This window comes from Eschrichtius robustus, chromosome 9, assembly GCF_028021215.1.
Source record: "Eschrichtius robustus isolate mEscRob2 chromosome 9, mEscRob2.pri, whole genome shotgun sequence".
Lineage (NCBI taxonomy): Eukaryota > Metazoa > Chordata > Mammalia > Artiodactyla > Eschrichtiidae > Eschrichtius > Eschrichtius robustus.
The window spans coordinates 104,705,642-104,723,694 of NC_090832.1; positions in this window are offsets into that span (position 1 = coordinate 104,705,642).

The following is an 18,053-nucleotide window of genomic DNA, read 5'->3' on the forward strand; positions in this document are numbered from 1 at the left end:
CGTGCCTATTCAAAAGCTTGCAGTGCTGTAGGAAAAACTGTGCTTTAGTTGCAATAGGAAGCAAGGCGTCTTTCTCCTGGAGGCAGGGTGACTTCAGGCAGGAGTTCCTGGAAGGAAGGGGAAGCCTAGTGTTTTTCTCAGTGCAGCTCAGACTAGGGAATGTGTGCGACTTCCACAGCAAGTTGGAACTTGCCCAAGCGGTGCTCGTGAACCTGTGCGAGTGCTGTGAAACCAAGATATCCCAAGAAAGAGTGCAGTGTGTTGCCCATGACTCAGCAGACACAGAGGACCTCTGAGGGACCTATGGGCCTCTTTGTTGCTCAGCAAGCCAACAGGGGTGTGGAGGTTCTCAGTGATCTTGGGACTAAAATGATGCTGCCCCGAGGGTCCTAGGAGTGCCGAACAGGCTACTTCCTTTAATATAAAGGAGAACAGCGACTAAGAGCTCAGGGAAAGAGCTGCATGCCTCCCTTTCTGCATGGCTACTCAGGGCCTTACCTCGAGGCAAGGACTGACGTTGAGATTCCTTATAGCTCTAGAGCATGGCAAGATGAGTCCCAGCCCTGGGTATGAAGCACACTGTGGAGCCAGAGAAAAGTCATTTTCTTCCCAGACCAATGCCTACAATAGCCAGGGGACTGTCCACAGCAGAGAATTTCAGGGAGCTTCACGCCAGCAAGAATGGAGGTTTCCAAATGGGAAACAAGGCTATTACCATCATACCCCCATTTCCGTGGGCACAGGCAGCATACACCTCTGTGGTTTCTAACAAGTCAAAAGAGACACAGAGTACACACTGGTTGCTTCCCTGAATCAACTTCTCGAGGCAGGGCGTTCTACCTCTAGTGAACGGCCTTGCCAAGGAAAGACCTAGCTAGGCCTCTGGGCCCTTGCCTATTCAAAAGCCTGCAGTGCTACAGGAGAAACTGTGCTTCCGTTGCAATAGGAACGCAGCCGTCTTTCTCCTGGAGGCAGGGTGACTTCAGGTAGGAGGTCCTGGATGGAAGGAGAAGCCTAGTGTTTTTCTCTGTGCAGCTCAGACTAGGGAATGAGTGTGACTTCCACGGCATGTTGGAACTTGCTAGAACGGTGCTCGTCAATCTGTGCGATTGCTGGCTAAATCCAGATGTCCCAATAAGAGTGCACTGTGTAGCCCTTCCCTCGGCATACACACTGTGAGTCGGAAAGCTCCTGGCCTGGATATTGCTTAGAATGGCCAGGTGAGACTGAGGGTACTCGGTGTTCTTGCAGGGAATAAGTTTACCGGACGAGGCACCTAGGTGTCCTAAAAAGCCTACTGGCGTTCAAATGCTGCAGGGCAGCGACTACGGCCTCATGGAAACTGCTACACGCCTCTGCTTTGTGCATAGCATTTCAGGGCCTTACCTCGAGGCAAGTTCTCACGTTGCTTGCCCTGTGAGCGACACAGCATGTTTGGATGCTGTATTTCTCCTTGAATAGGGTGACTTCAGGAACGAGGTCCTCGATCAATTCTAAGCAGAGTGCTTCCTCAGAGCAGCTCAGACGAGGGCAATGTCGAAGACTTCCAGGGCATGTTGGACTGCCTAGAAATGTGGTTCTGATGCTGTTCGAGGGTTCTGGAAATGGAGCTCTCCTGAAGTAACGTATAGTGTGTTGCCCGAGACTCGGCAGACACAGAGGGCCTCCGAGGGACGTATGGGACTCAGTGCTGCTCAGCAGGCCCACAGGGTTGTGGAGGGAGTCAGTGATCTTGGAAGCAAAAGGATGCTCACCCGAGAGACCTAGGAGTCCTGAAAAGGGTCCTTCCTTTCATATAAAGCAGAACCTCCACTAAGAGCTCATGGAAAGAGCTGCATGCCTCCCTTTCTGCAGGGCTACTCAGGCAGGGCCTTACCTCGAGGCAAGGACTCACGTGGAGATTCCCTTTGGCTCTAGAGCATGGCAAGGTGAGCCCCACCCCGGCCAGTGAAGCTCCGTGCGTAGCCGGAGAAAACTCATTTTCTTCCCACACCCCTGCCTACAGTGGTCACGGGGCGGCCAACAGCAGAGAATTTCAGGGAGCTTCACGACAGCAAGAATGGAGCTTTCCAAATGGAAAGCAAGGCTAGTACCATCATGCCCCCATTTCCATGGGCAGAGGCAGCATACATCTCTGTGGTTTCTAACAAGTCAAAAGAGACACAGACTACACACTGGTTGCTTCCCTCAATCCACTTCTCGAGGCAGGGTGTTCTGCGTCTAGTGAACGGCCTCACCAAGGAACGCCCTAGCCAAGCCTCTGGGCCCATGCCGCTTCAAAAGCCTGCAGTGCTACAGGAAAAACTGTGCTTTAGTTGCAATAGGAGCGCAAGCCGTCTTTCTCCTGGAGGCAGGGTGACTTCAGGTAGGAGGTCCTGGATGGAAGGAGATGCCTAGTGTTTTTCTCTGTGCAGCTCAGACTAGGGAATGAGTGCGACTTCCACGTCCTGTTGGAACTTGCTAGAACGTGGCTCTTGAACCTGTGCGAGTGCTGTGAATCAAGATATCCCAAGAAAGAGTGCAGGGTGTTGCCCATGACTCAGCAGACACAGAGGACCTCCGAGGGACCAATGGGCCTCGTTGTTGCTCAGCAGGCCTGCAGGGGTGTGGAGGTACTCAGAGATCCTGGAATCAAATGATGCTCACCCGAGGGGCCCAGGAGTCCTGAAAAGGGTACCTCCTTTAAAGTAAAGCAGAACAGCGACTAAGAGCTCGTGGAAAGCGCTCCATGCCTCCCTTTCTGCAGGGCTACTCAGGGCCTTACCTCGAGGCAAGGACTCACGTTGAGATTTCCTTGAGCTGTAGAGCATGGCATGATGAGTTCCACCCCGGCCACTGAAGCTCCGTGTGTAGCCAGAGAAAACTCATTTTCTTCCCAGACCCATGGCTACAGTGGGTCGAGGCCTGTCAACAGCAGAGAATTTCAGGGAGCTTCACGGCAGCAAGAATGGAGGTTTCCAAATAGAAAAGCAAGGCTAGTACCATCACGACCCCATTTCCATGTGCACAGGCAGCATACAAAACTCTGGTTTCTCACAAGACAAAAGAGACACAGCGTACCCACTAGTTCCTTCCCTGAATCAACTTCTCGAGGCGCGGGGTTCTGCATCTAGTGAACGGCCTCAACCAAGGAACGCCCGAGTTAGGCCTCGGGGCCGGTGCCTCTTCCAAAGCCTGCAGTGCTAGAGGAAAAACTCTGCTTTAGTTGCAATACGAACGCAAGCCGATTTTCTCCTGGAGGCAGGGTGACTTCAGGTAGGAGGTCCTGGAAGGAAGGCGAAGCCTAGTGTTTTCCTCAATGCAGCTCAGACTAGGGAATGTGTGCGATTTCCACAGCAAGGTGGAACTTGCCAAAACGGTGCTCGTCAACCTGTGCGAGTGCTGTTCAATCAAGATATCCTAAGAAAGACTGCAGTGTGTTGCCCATGACTCAGCAGACACCGAGGAACTCCGAGGGACATATGGGCCACGTTGTTGCTCAGCAGGCCTACAGGAGTGTGGAGGATCTCAGGGATCTTGGAACGAAAATGATGCTCACCCGAGGGGCCTAGGAGTGCTGAAAAGGGTACTTCCTTTAAAATAAAGCAGAACGGCGACTAAGAGCTCATGGAAAGAGCTTAATGCCTCCCTTTCTGTCTGGCTACTCAGGGCCTCACCTCGAGGCAAGGACTCACGTTGAGATTCCCTTTAGCTCTAGAGCATGGCAAGATGAGGCCCACCCCGGATAATGAAGCACCCTGTGTAGCCAGAGAAAACTCATTTTCTTCCCAGACCAATGCCTACAATAGCCAGGGTCCTGCCAACAGCAGAGAATTCAGGGAGCGTCAAGGCAGCATGAATGGAGCTTTCAAAATGGATAAGCAAGTCTACCACCAACATGCCCCCGTTTCCATAGGCACAAACAGCATACATCCCTGTGGTTTCACACAACTCAAAAGAGACACAGATTACACACTGGTTCCTTCCCTGAATCAAATTCTCGTGGCAGGGTGTTCTGCATCTAGTGAACTGCCTCAACCAAGGAACGCCCTAGCTATGCCTCTGGGCTCGTGCCTATTCAAAAGCTTGCAGTGCTGTAGGAAAAACTGTGCTTTAGTTGCAATAGGAAGCAAGGCGTCTTTCTCCTGGAGGCAGGGTGACTTCAGGCAGGAGTTCCTGGAAGGAAGGGGAAGCCTAGTGTTTTTCTCAGTGCAGCTCAGACTAGGGAATGTGTGCGACTTCCACAGCAAGTTGGAACTTGCCCAAGCGGTGCTCGTGAACCTGTGCGAGTGCTGTGAAACCAAGATATCCCAAGAAAGAGTGCAGTGTGTTGCCCATGACTCAGCAGACACAGAGGACCTCTGAGGGACCTATGGGCCTCTTTGTTGCTCAGCAAGCCAACAGGGGTGTGGAGGTTCTCAGTGATCTTGGGACTAAAATGATGCTGCCCCGAGGGTCCTAGGAGTGCCGAACAGGCTACTTCCTTTAATATAAAGGAGAACAGCGACTAAGAGCTCAGGGAAAGAGCTGCATGCCTCCCTTTCTGCATGGCTACTCAGGGCCTTACCTCGAGGCAAGGACTGACGTGGAGATTCCTTATAGCTCTAGAGCATGGCAAGATGAGTCCCAGCCCTGGGTATGAAGCACACTGTGGAGCCAGAGAAAAGTCATTTTCTTCCCAGACCAATGCCTACAATAGCCAGGGGACTGTCCACAGCAGAGAATTTCAGGGAGCTTCACGCCAGCAAGAATGGAGGTTTCCAAATGGGAAACAAGGCTATTACCATCATACCCCCATTTCCGTGGGCACAGGCAGCATACACCTCTGTGGTTTCTAACAAGTCAAAAGAGACACAGAGTACACACTGGTTGCTTCCCTGAATCAACTTCTCGAGGCAGGGCGTTCTACCTCTAGTGAACGGCCTTGCCAAGGAAAGCCCTAGCTAGGCCTCTGGGCCCTTGCCTATTCAAAAGCCTGCAGTGCTACAGGAGAAACTGTGCTTCCGTTGCAATAGGAACGCAGCCGTCTTTCTCCTGGAGGCAGGGTGACTTCAGGTAGGAGGTCCTGGATGGAAGGAGAAGCCTAGTGTTTTTCTCTGTGCAGCTCAGACTAGGGAATGAGTGTGACTTCCACGGCATGTTGGAACTTGCTAGAACGGTGCTCGTCAATCTGTGCGATTGCTGGCTAAATCCAGATGTCCCAATAAGAGTGCACTGTGTAGCCCTTCCCTCGGCATACACACTGTGAGTCGGAAAGCTCCTGGCCTGGATATTGCTTAGAATGGCCAGGTGAGACTGAGGGTACTCGGTGTTCTTGCAGGGAATAAGTTTACCGGACGAGGCACCTAGGTGTCCTAAAAAGCCTACTGGCGTTCAAATGCTGCAGGGCAGCGACTACGGCCTCATGGAAACTGCTACACGCCTCTGCTTTGTGCATAGCATTTCAGGGCCTTACCTCGAGGCAAGTTCTCACGTTGCTTGCCCTGTGAGCGACACAGCATGTTTGGATGCTGTATTTCTCCTTGAATAGGGTGACTTCAGGAACGAGGTCCTCGATCAATTCTAAGCAGAGTGCTTCCTCAGAGCAGCTCAGACGAGGGCAATGTCGAAGACTTCCAGGGCATGTTGGACTGCCTAGAAATGTGGTTCTGATGCTGTTCGAGGGTTCTGGAAATGGAGCTCTCCTGAAGTAACGTATAGTGTGTTGCCCGAGACTCGGCAGACACAGAGGGCCTCCGAGGGACGTATGGGACTCAGTGCTGCTCAGCAGGCCCACAGGGTTGTGGAGGGAGTCAGTGATCTTGGAAGCAAAAGGATGCTCACCCGAGAGACCTAGGAGTCCTGAAAAGGGTCCTTCCTTTCATATAAAGCAGAACCTCCACTAAGAGCTCATGGAAAGAGCTGCATGCCTCCCTTTCTGCAGGGCTACTCAGGCAGGGCCTTACCTCGAGGCAAGGACTCACGTGGAGATTCCCTTTGGCTCTAGAGCATGGCAAGGTGAGCCCCACCCCGGCCAGTGAAGCTCCGTGCGTAGCCGGAGAAAACTCATTTTCTTCCCACACCCCTGCCTACAGTGGTCACGGGGCGGCCAACAGCAGAGAATTTCAGGGAGCTTCACGACAGCAAGAATGGAGCTTTCCAAATGGAAAGCAAGGCTAGTACCATCATGCCCCCATTTCCATGGGCAGAGGCAGCATACATCTCTGTGGTTTCTAACAAGTCAAAAGAGACACAGACTACACACTGGTTGCTTCCCTCAATCCACTTCTCGAGGCAGGGTGTTCTGCGTCTAGTGAACGGCCTCACCAAGGAACGCCCTAGCCAAGCCTCTGGGCCCATGCCGCTTCAAAAGCCTGCAGTGCTACAGGAAAAACTGTGCTTTAGTTGCAATAGGAGCGCAAGCCGTCTTTCTCCTGGAGGCAGGGTGACTTCAGGTAGGAGGTCCTGGATGGAAGGAGATGCCTAGTGTTTTTCTCTGTGCAGCTCAGACTAGGGAATGAGTGCGACTTCCACGTCCTGTTGGAACTTGCTAGAACGTGGCTCTTGAACCTGTGCGAGTGCTGTGAATCAAGATATCCCAAGAAAGAGTGCAGGGTGTTGCCCATGACTCAGCAGACACAGAGGACCTCCGAGGGACCAATGGGCCTCGTTGTTGCTCAGCAGGCCTGCAGGGGTGTGGAGGTACTCAGAGATCCTGGAATCAAATGATGCTCACCCGAGGGGCCCAGGAGTCCTGAAAAGGGTACCTCCTTTAAAGTAAAGCAGAACAGCGACTAAGAGCTCGTGGAAAGCGCTCCATGCCTCCCTTTCTGCAGGGCTACTCAGGGCCTTACCTCGAGGCAAGGACTCACGTTGAGATTTCCTTGAGCTGTAGAGCATGGCATGATGAGTTCCACCCCGGCCACTGAAGCTCCGTGTGTAGCCAGAGAAAACTCATTTTCTTCCCAGACCCATGGCTACAGTGGGTCGAGGCCTGTCAACAGCAGAGAATTTCAGGGAGCTTCACGGCAGCAAGAATGGAGGTTTCCAAATAGAAAAGCAAGGCTAGTACCATCACGACCCCATTTCCATGTGCACAGGCAGCATACAAAACTCTGGTTTCTCACAAGACAAAAGAGACACAGCGTACCCACTAGTTCCTTCCCTGAATCAACTTCTCGAGGCGCGGGGTTCTGCATCTAGTGAACGGCCTCAACCAAGGAACGCCCTAGTTAGGCCTCGGGGCCGGTGCCTCTTCCAAAGCCTGCAGTGCTAGAGGAAAAACTCTGCTTTAGTTGCAATACGAACGCAAGCCGATTTTCTCCTGGAGGCAGGGTGACTTCAGGTAGGAGGTCCTGGAAGGAAGGCGAAGCCTAGTGTTTTCCTCAATGCAGCTCAGACTAGGGAATGTGTGCGATTTCCACAGCAAGGTGGAACTTGCCAAAACGGTGCTCGTCAACCTGTGCGAGTGCTGTTCAATCAAGATATCCTAAGAAAGACTGCAGTGTGTTGCCCATGACTCAGCAGACACCGAGGAACTCCGAGGGACATATGGGCCACGTTGTTGCTCAGCAGGCCTACAGGAGTGTGGAGGATCTCAGGGATCTTGGAACGAAAATGATGCTCACCCGAGGGGCCTAGGAGTGCTGAAAAGGGTACTTCCTAAAAAATAAAGCAGAACGGCGACTAAGAGCTCATGGAAAGAGCTTAATGCCTCCCTTTCTGTCTGGCTACTCAGGGCCTCACCTCGAGGCAAGGACTCACGTTGAGATTCCCTTTAGCTCTAGAGCATGGCAAGATGAGTCCCACCCCGGATAATGAAGCACCCTGTGTAGCCAGAGAAAACTCATTTTCTTCCCAGACCCATGGCTACAGTGGGTCGAGGCCTGTCAACAGCAGAGAATTTCAGGGAGCTTCACGGCAGCAAGAATGGAGGTTTCCAAATAGAAAAGCAAGGCTAGTACCATCACGACCCCATTTCCATGTGCACAGGCAGCATACAAAACTCTGGTTTCTCACAAGACAAAAGAGACACAGCGTACCCACTAGTTCCTTCCCTGAATCAAATTCTCGAGGCGCGGGGTTCTGCATCTAGTGAACGGCCTCAACCAAGGAACGCCCTAGTTAGGCCTCGGGGCCGGTGCCTCTTCCAAAGCCTGCAGTGCTAGAGGAAAAACTCTGCTTTAGTTGCAATACGAACGCAAGCCGATTTTCTCCTGGAGGCAGGGTGACTTCAGGTAGGAGGTCCTGGAAGGAAGGCGAAGCCTAGTGTTTTCCTCAATGCAGCTCAGACTAGGGAATGTGTGCGATTTCCACAGCAAGGTGGAACTTGCCAAAACGGTGCTCGTCAACCTGTGCGAGTGCTGTTCAATCAAGATATCCTAAGAAAGACTGCAGTGTGTTGCCCATGACTCAGCAGACACCGAGGAACTCCGAGGGACATATGGGCCACGTTGTTGCTCAGCAGGCCTACAGGAGTGTGGAGGATCTCAGGGATCTTGGAACGAAAATGATGCTCACCCGAGGGGCCTAGGAGTGCTGAAAAGGGTACTTCCTTTAAAATAAAGCAGAACGGCGACTAAGAGCTCATGGAAAGAGCTTAATGCCTCCCTTTCTGTCTGGCTACTCAGGGCCTCACCTCGAGGCAAGGACTCACGTTGAGATTCCCTTTAGCTCTAGAGCATGGCAAGATGAGGCCCACCCCGGATAATGAAGCACCCTGTGTAGCCAGAGAAAACTCATTTTCTTCCCAGACCAATGCCTACAATAGCCAGGGTCCTGCCAACAGCAGAGAATTCAGGGAGCGTCAAGGCAGCATGAATGGAGCTTTCAAAATGGATAAGCAAGTCTACCACCAACATGCCCCCGTTTCCATAGGCACAAACAGCATACATCCCTGAGGTTTCACACAACTCAAAAGAGACACAGATTACACACTGGTTCCTTCCCTGAATCAAATTCTCGTGGCAGGGTGTTCTGCATCTAGTGAACGGCCTCAACCAAGGAACGCCCTAGTTAGGCCTCGGGGCCGGTGCCTCTTCCAAAGCCTGCAGTGCTAGAGGAAAAACTCTGCTTTAGTTGCAATACGAACGCAAGCCGATTTTCTCCTGGAGGCAGGGTGACTTCAGGTAGGAGGTCCTGGAAGGAAGGCGAAGCCTAGTGTTTTCCTCAATGCAGCTCAGACTAGGGAATGTGTGCGATTTCCACAGCAAGGTGGAACTTGCCAAAACGGTGCTCGTCAACCTGTGCGAGTGCTGTTCAATCAAGATATCCTAAGAAAGACTGCAGTGTGTTGCCCATGACTCAGCAGACACCGAGGAACTCCGAGGGACATATGGGCCACGTTGTTGCTCAGCAGGCCTACAGGAGTGTGGAGGATCTCAGGGATCTTGGAACGAAAATGATGCTCACCCGAGGGGCCTAGGAGTGCTGAAAAGGGTACTTCCTAAAAAATAAAGCAGAACGGCGACTAAGAGCTCATGGAAAGAGCTTAATGCCTCCCTTTCTGTCTGGCTACTCAGGGCCTCACCTCGAGGCAAGGACTCACGTTGAGATTCCCTTTAGCTCTAGAGCATGGCAAGATGAGGCCCACCCCGGATAATGAAGCACCCTGTGTAGCCAGAGAAAACTCATTTTCTTCCCAGACCAATGCCTACAATAGCCAGGGTCCTGCCAACAGCAGAGAATTCAGGGAGCTTCAAGGCAGCATGAATGGAGCTTTCAAAATGGATAAGCAAGTCTACCACCAACATGCCCCCGTTTCCATAGGCACAAACAGCATACATCCCTGTGGTTTCACACAACTCAAAAGAGACACAGATTACACACTGGTTCCTTCCCTGAATCAAATTCTCGTGGCAGGGTGTTCTGCATCTAGTGAACTGCCTCAACCAAGGAACGCCCTAGCTAGGCCTCTGGGCTCGTGCCTATTCAAAAGCTTGCAGTGCTGTAGGAAAAACTGTGCTTTAGTTGCAATAGGAAGCAAGGCGTCTTTCTCCTGGAGGCAGGGTGACTTCAGGCAGGAGTTCCTGGAAGGAAGGGGAAGCCTAGTGTTTTTCTCAGTGCAGCTCAGACTAGGGAATGTGTGCGACTTCCACAGCAAGTTGGAACTTGCCCAAGCGGTGCTCGTGAACCTGTGCGAGTGCTGTGAAACCAAGATATCCCAAGAAAGAGTGCAGTGTGTTGCCCATGACTCAGCAGACACAGAGGACCTCCGAGGGACCTATGGGCCTCGTTGTTGCTCAGCAAGCCAACAGGGGTGTGGAGGTTCTCAGTGATCTTGGGACTAAAATGATGCTGCCCCGAGGGTCCTAGGAGTGCCGAACAGGCTACTTCCTTTAATATAAAGGAGAACAGCGACTAAGAGCTCAGGGAAAGAGCTGCATGCCTCCCTTTCTGCATGGCTACTCAGGGCCTTACCTCGAGGCAAGGACTGACGTGGAGATTCCTTATAGCTCTAGAGCATGGCAAGATGAGTCCCAGCCCTGGGTATGAAGCACACTGTGGAGCCAGAGAAAAGTCATTTTCTTCCCAGACCAATGCCTACAATAGCCAGGGGACTGTCCACAGCAGAGAATTTCAGGGAGCTTCACGCCAGCAAGAATGGAGGTTTCCAAATGGGAAACAAGGCTATTACCATCATACCCCCATTTCCGTGGGCACAGGCAGCATACACCTCTGTGGTTTCTAACAAGTCAAAAGAGACACAGAGTACACACTGGTTGCTTCCCTGAATCAACTTCTCGAGGCAGGGCGTTCTACCTCTAGTGAACGGCCTTGCCAAGGAAAGACCTAGCTAGGCCTCTGGGCCCTTGCCTATTCAAAAGCCTGCAGTGCTACAGGAGAAACTGTGCTTCCGTTGCAATAGGAACGCAGCCGTCTTTCTCCTGGAGGCAGGGTGACTTCAGGTAGGAGGTCCTGGATGGAAGGAGAAGCCTAGTGTTTTTCTCTGTGCAGCTCAGACTAGGGAATGAGTGTGACTTCCACGGCATGTTGGAACTTGCTAGAACGGTGCTCGTCAATCTGTGCGATTGCTGGCTAAATCCAGATGTCCCAATAAGAGTGCACTGTGTAGCCCTTCCCTCGGCATACACACTGTGAGTCGGAAAGCTCCTGGCCTGGATATTGCTTAGAATGGCCAGGTGAGACTGAGGGTACTCGGTGTTCTTGCAGGGAATAAGTTTACCGGACGAGGCACCTAGGTGTCCTAAAAAGCCTACTGGCGTTCAAATGCTGCAGGGCAGCGACTACGGCCTCATGGAAACTGCTACACGCCTCTGCTTTGTGCATAGCATTTCAGGGCCTTACCTCGAGGCAAGTTCTCACGTTGCTTGCCCTGTGAGCGACACAGCATGTTTGGATGCTGTATTTCTCCTTGAATAGGGTGACTTCAGGAACGAGGTCCTCGATCAATTCTAAGCAGAGTGCTTCCTCAGAGCAGCTCAGACGAGGGCAATGTCGAAGACTTCCAGGGCATGTTGGACTGCCTAGAAATGTGGTTCTGATGCTGTTCGAGGGTTCTGGAAATGGAGCTCTCCTGAAGTAACGTATAGTGTGTTGCCCGAGACTCGGCAGACACAGAGGGCCTCCGAGGGACGTATGGGACTCAGTGCTGCTCAGCAGGCCCACAGGGTTGTGGAGGGAGTCAGTGATCTTGGAAGCAAAAGGATGCTCACCCGAGAGACCTAGGAGTCCTGAAAAGGGTCCTTCCTTTCATATAAAGCAGAACCTCCACTAAGAGCTCATGGAAAGAGCTGCATGCCTCCCTTTCTGCAGGGCTACTCAGGCAGGGCCTTACCTCGAGGCAAGGACTCACGTGGAGATTCCCTTTGGCTCTAGAGCATGGCAAGGTGAGCCCCACCCCGGCCAGTGAAGCTCCGTGCGTAGCCGGAGAAAACTCATTTTCTTCCCACACCCCTGCCTACAGTGGTCACGGGGCGGCCAACAGCAGAGAATTTCAGGGAGCTTCACGACAGCAAGAATGGAGCTTTCCAAATGGAAAGCAAGGCTAGTACCATCATGCCCCCATTTCCATGGGCAGAGGCAGCATACATCTCTGTGGTTTCTAACAAGTCAAAAGAGACACAGACTACACACTGGTTGCTTCCCTCAATCCACTTCTCGAGGCAGGGTGTTCTGCGTCTAGTGAACGGCCTCACCAAGGAACGCCCTAGCCAAGCCTCTGGGACCATGCCGCTTCAAAAGCCTGCAGTGCTACAGGAAAAACTGTGCTTTAGTTGCAATAGGAGCGCAAGCCGTCTTTCTCCTGGAGGCAGGGTGACTTCAGGTAGGAGGTCCTGGATGGAAGGAGATGCCTAGTGTTTTTCTCTGTGCAGCTCAGACTAGGGAATGAGTGCGACTTCCACGTCCTGTTGGAACTTGCTAGAACGTGGCTCTTGAACCTGTGCGAGTGCTGTGAATCAAGATATCCCAAGAAAGAGTGCAGGGTGTTGCCCATGACTCAGCAGACACAGAGGACCTCCGAGGGACCAATGGGCCTCGTTGTTGCTCAGCAGGCCTGCAGGGGTGTGGAGGTACTCAGAGATCCTGGAATCAAATGATGCTCACCCGAGGGGCCCAGGAGTCCTGAAAAGGGTACCTCCTTTAAAGTAAAGCAGAACAGCGACTAAGAGCTCATGGAAAGAGCTTAATGCCTCCCTTTCTGTCTGGCTACTCAGGGCCTCACCTCGAGGCAAGGACTCACGTTGAGATTCCCTTTAGCTCTAGAGCATGGCAAGATGAGGCCCACCCCGGATAATGAAGCACCCTGTGTAGCCAGAGAAAACTCATTTTCTTCCCAGACCAATGCCTACAATAGCCAGGGTCCTGCCAACAGCAGAGAATTCAGGGAGCTTCAAGGCAGCATGAATGGAGCTTTCAAAATGGATAAGCAAGTCTACTACCAACATGCCCCCGTTTCCATAGGCACAAACAGCATACATCCCTGTGGTTTCACACAACTCAAAAGAGACACAGATTACACACTGGTTCCTTCCCTGAATCAAATTCTCGTGGCAGGGTGTTCTGCATCTAGTGAACTGCCTCAACCAAGGAACGCCCTAGCTAGGCCTCTGGGCTCGTGCCTATTCAAAAGCTTGCAGTGCTGTAGGAAAAACTGTGCTTTAGTTGCAATAGGAAGCAAGGCGTCTTTCTCCTGGAGGCAGGGTGACTTCAGGCAGGAGTTCCTGGAAGGAAGGGGAAGCCTAGTGTTTTTCTCAGTGCAGCTCAGACTAGGGAATGTGTGCGACTTCCACAGCAAGTTGGAACTTGCCCAAGCGGTGCTCGTGAACCTGTGCGAGTGCTGTGAAACCAAGATATCCCAAGAAAGAGTGCAGTGTGTTGCCCATGACTCAGCAGACACAGAGGACCTCTGAGGGACCTATGGGCCTCTTTGTTGCTCAGCAAGCCAACAGGGGTGTGGAGGTTCTCAGTGATCTTGGGACTAAAATGATGCTGCCCCGAGGGTCCTAGGAGTGCCGAACAGGCTACTTCCTTTAATATAAAGGAGAACAGCGACTAAGAGCTCAGGGAAAGAGCTGCATGCCTCCCTTTCTGCATGGCTACTCAGGGCCTTACCTCGAGGCAAGGACTGACGTGGAGATTCCTTATAGCTCTAGAGCATGGCAAGATGAGTCCCAGCCCTGGGTATGAAGCACACTGTGGAGCCAGAGAAAAGTCATTTTCTTCCCAGACCAATGCCTACAATAGCCAGGGGCCTGTCCACAGCAGAGAATTTCAGGGAGCTTCACGCCAGCAAGAATGGAGGTTTCCAAATGGGAAACAAGGCTATTACCATCATACCCCCATTTCCGTGGGCACAGGCAGCATACACCTCTGTGGTTTCTAACAAGTCAAAAGAGACACAGAGTACACACTGGTTGCTTCCCTGAATCAACTTCTCGAGGCAGGGCGTTCTACCTCTAGTGAACGGCCTTGCCAAGGAAAGCCCTAGCTAGGCCTCTGGGCCCTTGCCTATTCAAAAGCCTGCAGTGCTACAGGAGAAACTGTGCTTCCGTTGCAATAGGAACGCAGCCGTCTTTCCCCTGGAGGCAGGGTGACTTCAGGTAGGAGGTCCTGGATGGAAGGAGAAGCCGAGTGTTTTTCTCTGTGCAGCTCAGACTAGGGAATGAGTGTGACTTCCACGGCATGTTGGAACTTGCTAGAACGGTGCTCGTCAATCTGTGCGATTGCTGGCTAAATCCAGATGTCCCAATAAGAGTGCACTGTGTAGCCCTTCCCTCGGCATACACACTGTGAGTCGGAAAGCTCCTGGCCTGGATATTGCTTAGAATGGCCAGGTGAGACTGAGGGTACTCGGTGTTCTTGCAGGGAATAAGTTTACCGGACGAGGCACCTAGGTGTCCTAAAAAGCCTACTGGCGTTCAAATGCTGCAGGGCAGCGACTACGGCCTCATGGAAACTGCTACACGCCTCTGCTTTGTGCATAGCATTTCAGGGCCTTACCTCGAGGCAAGTTCTCACGTTGCTTGCCCTGTGAGCGACACAGCATGTTTGGATGCTGTATTTCTCCTTGAATAGGGTGACTTCAGGAACGAGGTCCTCGATCAATTCTAAGCAGAGTGCTTCCTCAGAGCAGCTCAGACGAGGGCAATGTCGAAGACTTCCAGGGCATGTTGGACTGCCTAGAAATGTGGTTCTGATGCTGTTCGAGGGTTCTGGAAATGGAGCTCTCCTGAAGTAACGTATAGTGTGTTGCCCGAGACTCGGCAGACACAGAGGGCCTCCGAGGGACGTATGGGACTCAGTGCTGCTCAGCAGGCCCACAGGGTTGTGGAGGGAGTCAGTGATCTTGGAAGCAAAAGGATGCTCACCCGAGAGACCTAGGAGTCCTGAAAAGGGTCCTTCCTTTCATATAAAGCAGAACCTCCACTAAGAGCTCATGGAAAGAGCTGCATGCCTCCCTTTCTGCAGGGCTACTCAGGCAGGGCCTTACCTCGAGGCAAGGACTCACGTGGAGATTCCCTTTGGCTCTAGAGCATGGCAAGGTGAGCCCCACCCCGGCCAGTGAAGCTCCGTGCGTAGCCGGAGAAAACTCATTTTCTTCCCACACCCCTGCCTACAGTGGTCACGGGGCGGCCAACAGCAGAGAATTTCAGGGAGCTTCACGACAGCAAGAATGGAGCTTTCCAAATGGAAAGCAAGGCTAGTACCATCATGCCCCCATTTCCATGGGCAGAGGCAGCATACATCTCTGTGGTTTCTAACAAGTCAAAAGAGACACAGACTACACACTGGTTGCTTCCCTCAATCCACTTCTCGAGGCAGGGTGTTCTGCGTCTAGTGAACGGCCTCACCAAGGAACGCCCTAGCCAAGCCTCTGGGCCCATGCCGCTTCAAAAGCCTGCAGTGCTACAGGAAAAACTGTGCTTTAGTTGCAATAGGAGCGCAAGCCGTCTTTCTCCTGGAGGCAGGGTGACTTCAGGTAGGAGGTCCTGGATGGAAGGAGATGCCTAGTGTTTTTCTCTGTGCAGCTCAGACTAGGGAATGAGTGCGACTTCCACGTCCTGTTGGAACTTGCTAGAACGTGGCTCTTGAACCTGTGCGAGTGCTGTGAATCAAGATATCCCAAGAAAGAGTGCAGGGTGTTGCCCATGACTCAGCAGACACAGAGGACCTCCGAGGGACCAATGGGCCTCGTTGTTGCTCAGCAGGCCTGCAGGGGTGTGGAGGTACTCAGAGATCCTGGAATCAAATGATGCTCACCCGAGGGGCCCAGGAGTCCTGAAAAGGGTACCTCCTTTAAAGTAAAGCAGAACAGCGACTAAGAGCTCGTGGAAAGCGCTCCATGCCTCCCTTTCTGCAGGGCTACTCAGGGCCTTACCTCGAGGCAAGGACTCACGTTGAGATTTCCTTGAGCTGTAGAGCATGGCATGATGAGTTCCACCCCGGCCACTGAAGCTCCGTGTGTAGCCAGAGAAAACTCATTTTCTTCCCAGACCCATGGCTACAGTGGGTCGAGGCCTGTCAACAGCAGAGAATTTCAGGGAGCTTCACGGCAGCAAGAATGGAGGTTTCCAAATAGAAAAGCAAGGCTAGTACCATCACGACCCCATTTCCATGTGCACAGGCAGCATACAAAACTCTGGTTTCTCACAAGACAAAAGAGACACAGCGTACCCACTAGTTCCTTCCCTGAATCAACTTCTCGAGGCGCGGGGTTCTGCATCTAGTGAACGGCCTCAACCAAGGAACGCCCGAGTTAGGCCTCGGGGCCGGTGCCTCTTCCAAAGCCTGCAGTGCTAGAGGAAAAACTCTGCTTTAGTTGCAATACGAACGCAAGCCGATTTTCTCCTGGAGGCAGGGTGACTTCAGGTAGGAGGTCCTGGAAGGAAGGCGAAGCCTAGTGTTTTCCTCAATGCAGCTCAGACTAGGGAATGTGTGCGATTTCCACAGCAAGGTGGAACTTGCCAAAACGGTGCTCGTCAACCTGTGCGAGTGCTGTTCAATCAAGATATCCTAAGAAAGACTGCAGTGTGTTGCCCATGACTCAGCAGACACCGAGGAACTCCGAGGGACATATGGGCCACGTTGTTGCTCAGCAGGCCTACAGGAGTGTGGAGGATCTCAGGGATCTTGGAACGAAAATGATGCTCACCCGAGGGGCCTAGGAGTGCTGAAAAGGGTACTTCCTTTAAAATAAAGCAGAACGGCGACTAAGAGCTCATGGAAAGAGCTTAATGCCTCCCTTTCTGTCTGGCTACTCAGGGCCTCACCTCGAGGCAAGGACTCACGTTGAGATTCCCTTTAGCTCTAGAGCATGGCAAGATGAGGCCCACCCCGGATAATGAAGCACCCTGTGTAGCCAGAGAAAACTCATTTTCTTCCCAGACCAATGCCTACAATAGCCAGGGTCCTGCCAACAGCAGAGAATTCAGGGAGCGTCAAGGCAGCATGAATGGAGCTTTCAAAATGGATAAGCAAGTCTACCACCAACATGCCCCCGTTTCCATAGGCACAAACAGCATACATCCCTGAGGTTTCACACAACTCAAAAGAGACACAGATTACACACTGGTTCCTTCCCTGAATCAAATTCTCGTGGCAGGGTGTTCTGCATCTAGTGAACGGCCTCAACCAAGGAACGCCCTAGTTAGGCCTCGGGGCCGGTGCCTCTTCCAAAGCCTGCAGTGCTAGAGGAAAAACTCTGCTTTAGTTGCAATACGAACGCAAGCCGATTTTCTCCTGGAGGCAGGGTGACTTCAGGTAGGAGGTCCTGGAAGGAAGGCGAAGCCTAGTGTTTTCCTCAATGCAGCTCAGACTAGGGAATGTGTGCGATTTCCACAGCAAGGTGGAACTTGCCAAAACGGTGCTCGTCAACCTGTGCGAGTGCTGTTCAATCAAGATATCCTAAGAAAGACTGCAGTGTGTTGCCCATGACTCAGCAGACACCGAGGAACTCCGAGGGACATATGGGCCACGTTGTTGCTCAGCAGGCCTACAGGAGTGTGGAGGATCTCAGGGATCTTGGAACGAAAATGATGCTCACCCGAGGGGCCTAGGAGTGCTGAAAAGGGTACTTCCTAAAAAATAAAGCAGAACGGCGACTAAGAGCTCATGGAAAGAGCTTAATGCTTCCCTTTCTGTCTGGCTACTCAGGGCCTCACCTCGAGGCAAGGACTCACGTTGAGATTCCCTTTAGCTCTAGAGCATGGCAAGATGAGGCCCACCCCGGATAATGAAGCACCCTGTGTAGCCAGAGAAAACTCATTTTCTTCCCAGACCAATGCCTACAATAGCCAGGGTCCTGCCAACAGCAGAGAATTCAGGGAGCTTCAAGGCAGCATGAATGGAGCTTTCAAAATGGATAAGCAAGTCTACCACCAACATGCCCCCGTTTCCATAGGCACAAACAGCATACATCCCTGTGGTTTCACACAACTCAAAAGAGACACAGATTACACACTGGTTCCTTCCCTGAATCAAATTCTCGTGGCAGGGTGTTCTGCATCTAGTGAACTGCCTCAACCAAGGAACGCCCTAGCTAGGCCTCTGGGCTCGTGCCTATTCAAAAGCTTGCAGTGCTGTAGGAAAAACTGTGCTTTAGTTGCAATAGGAAGCAAGGCGTCTTTCTCCTG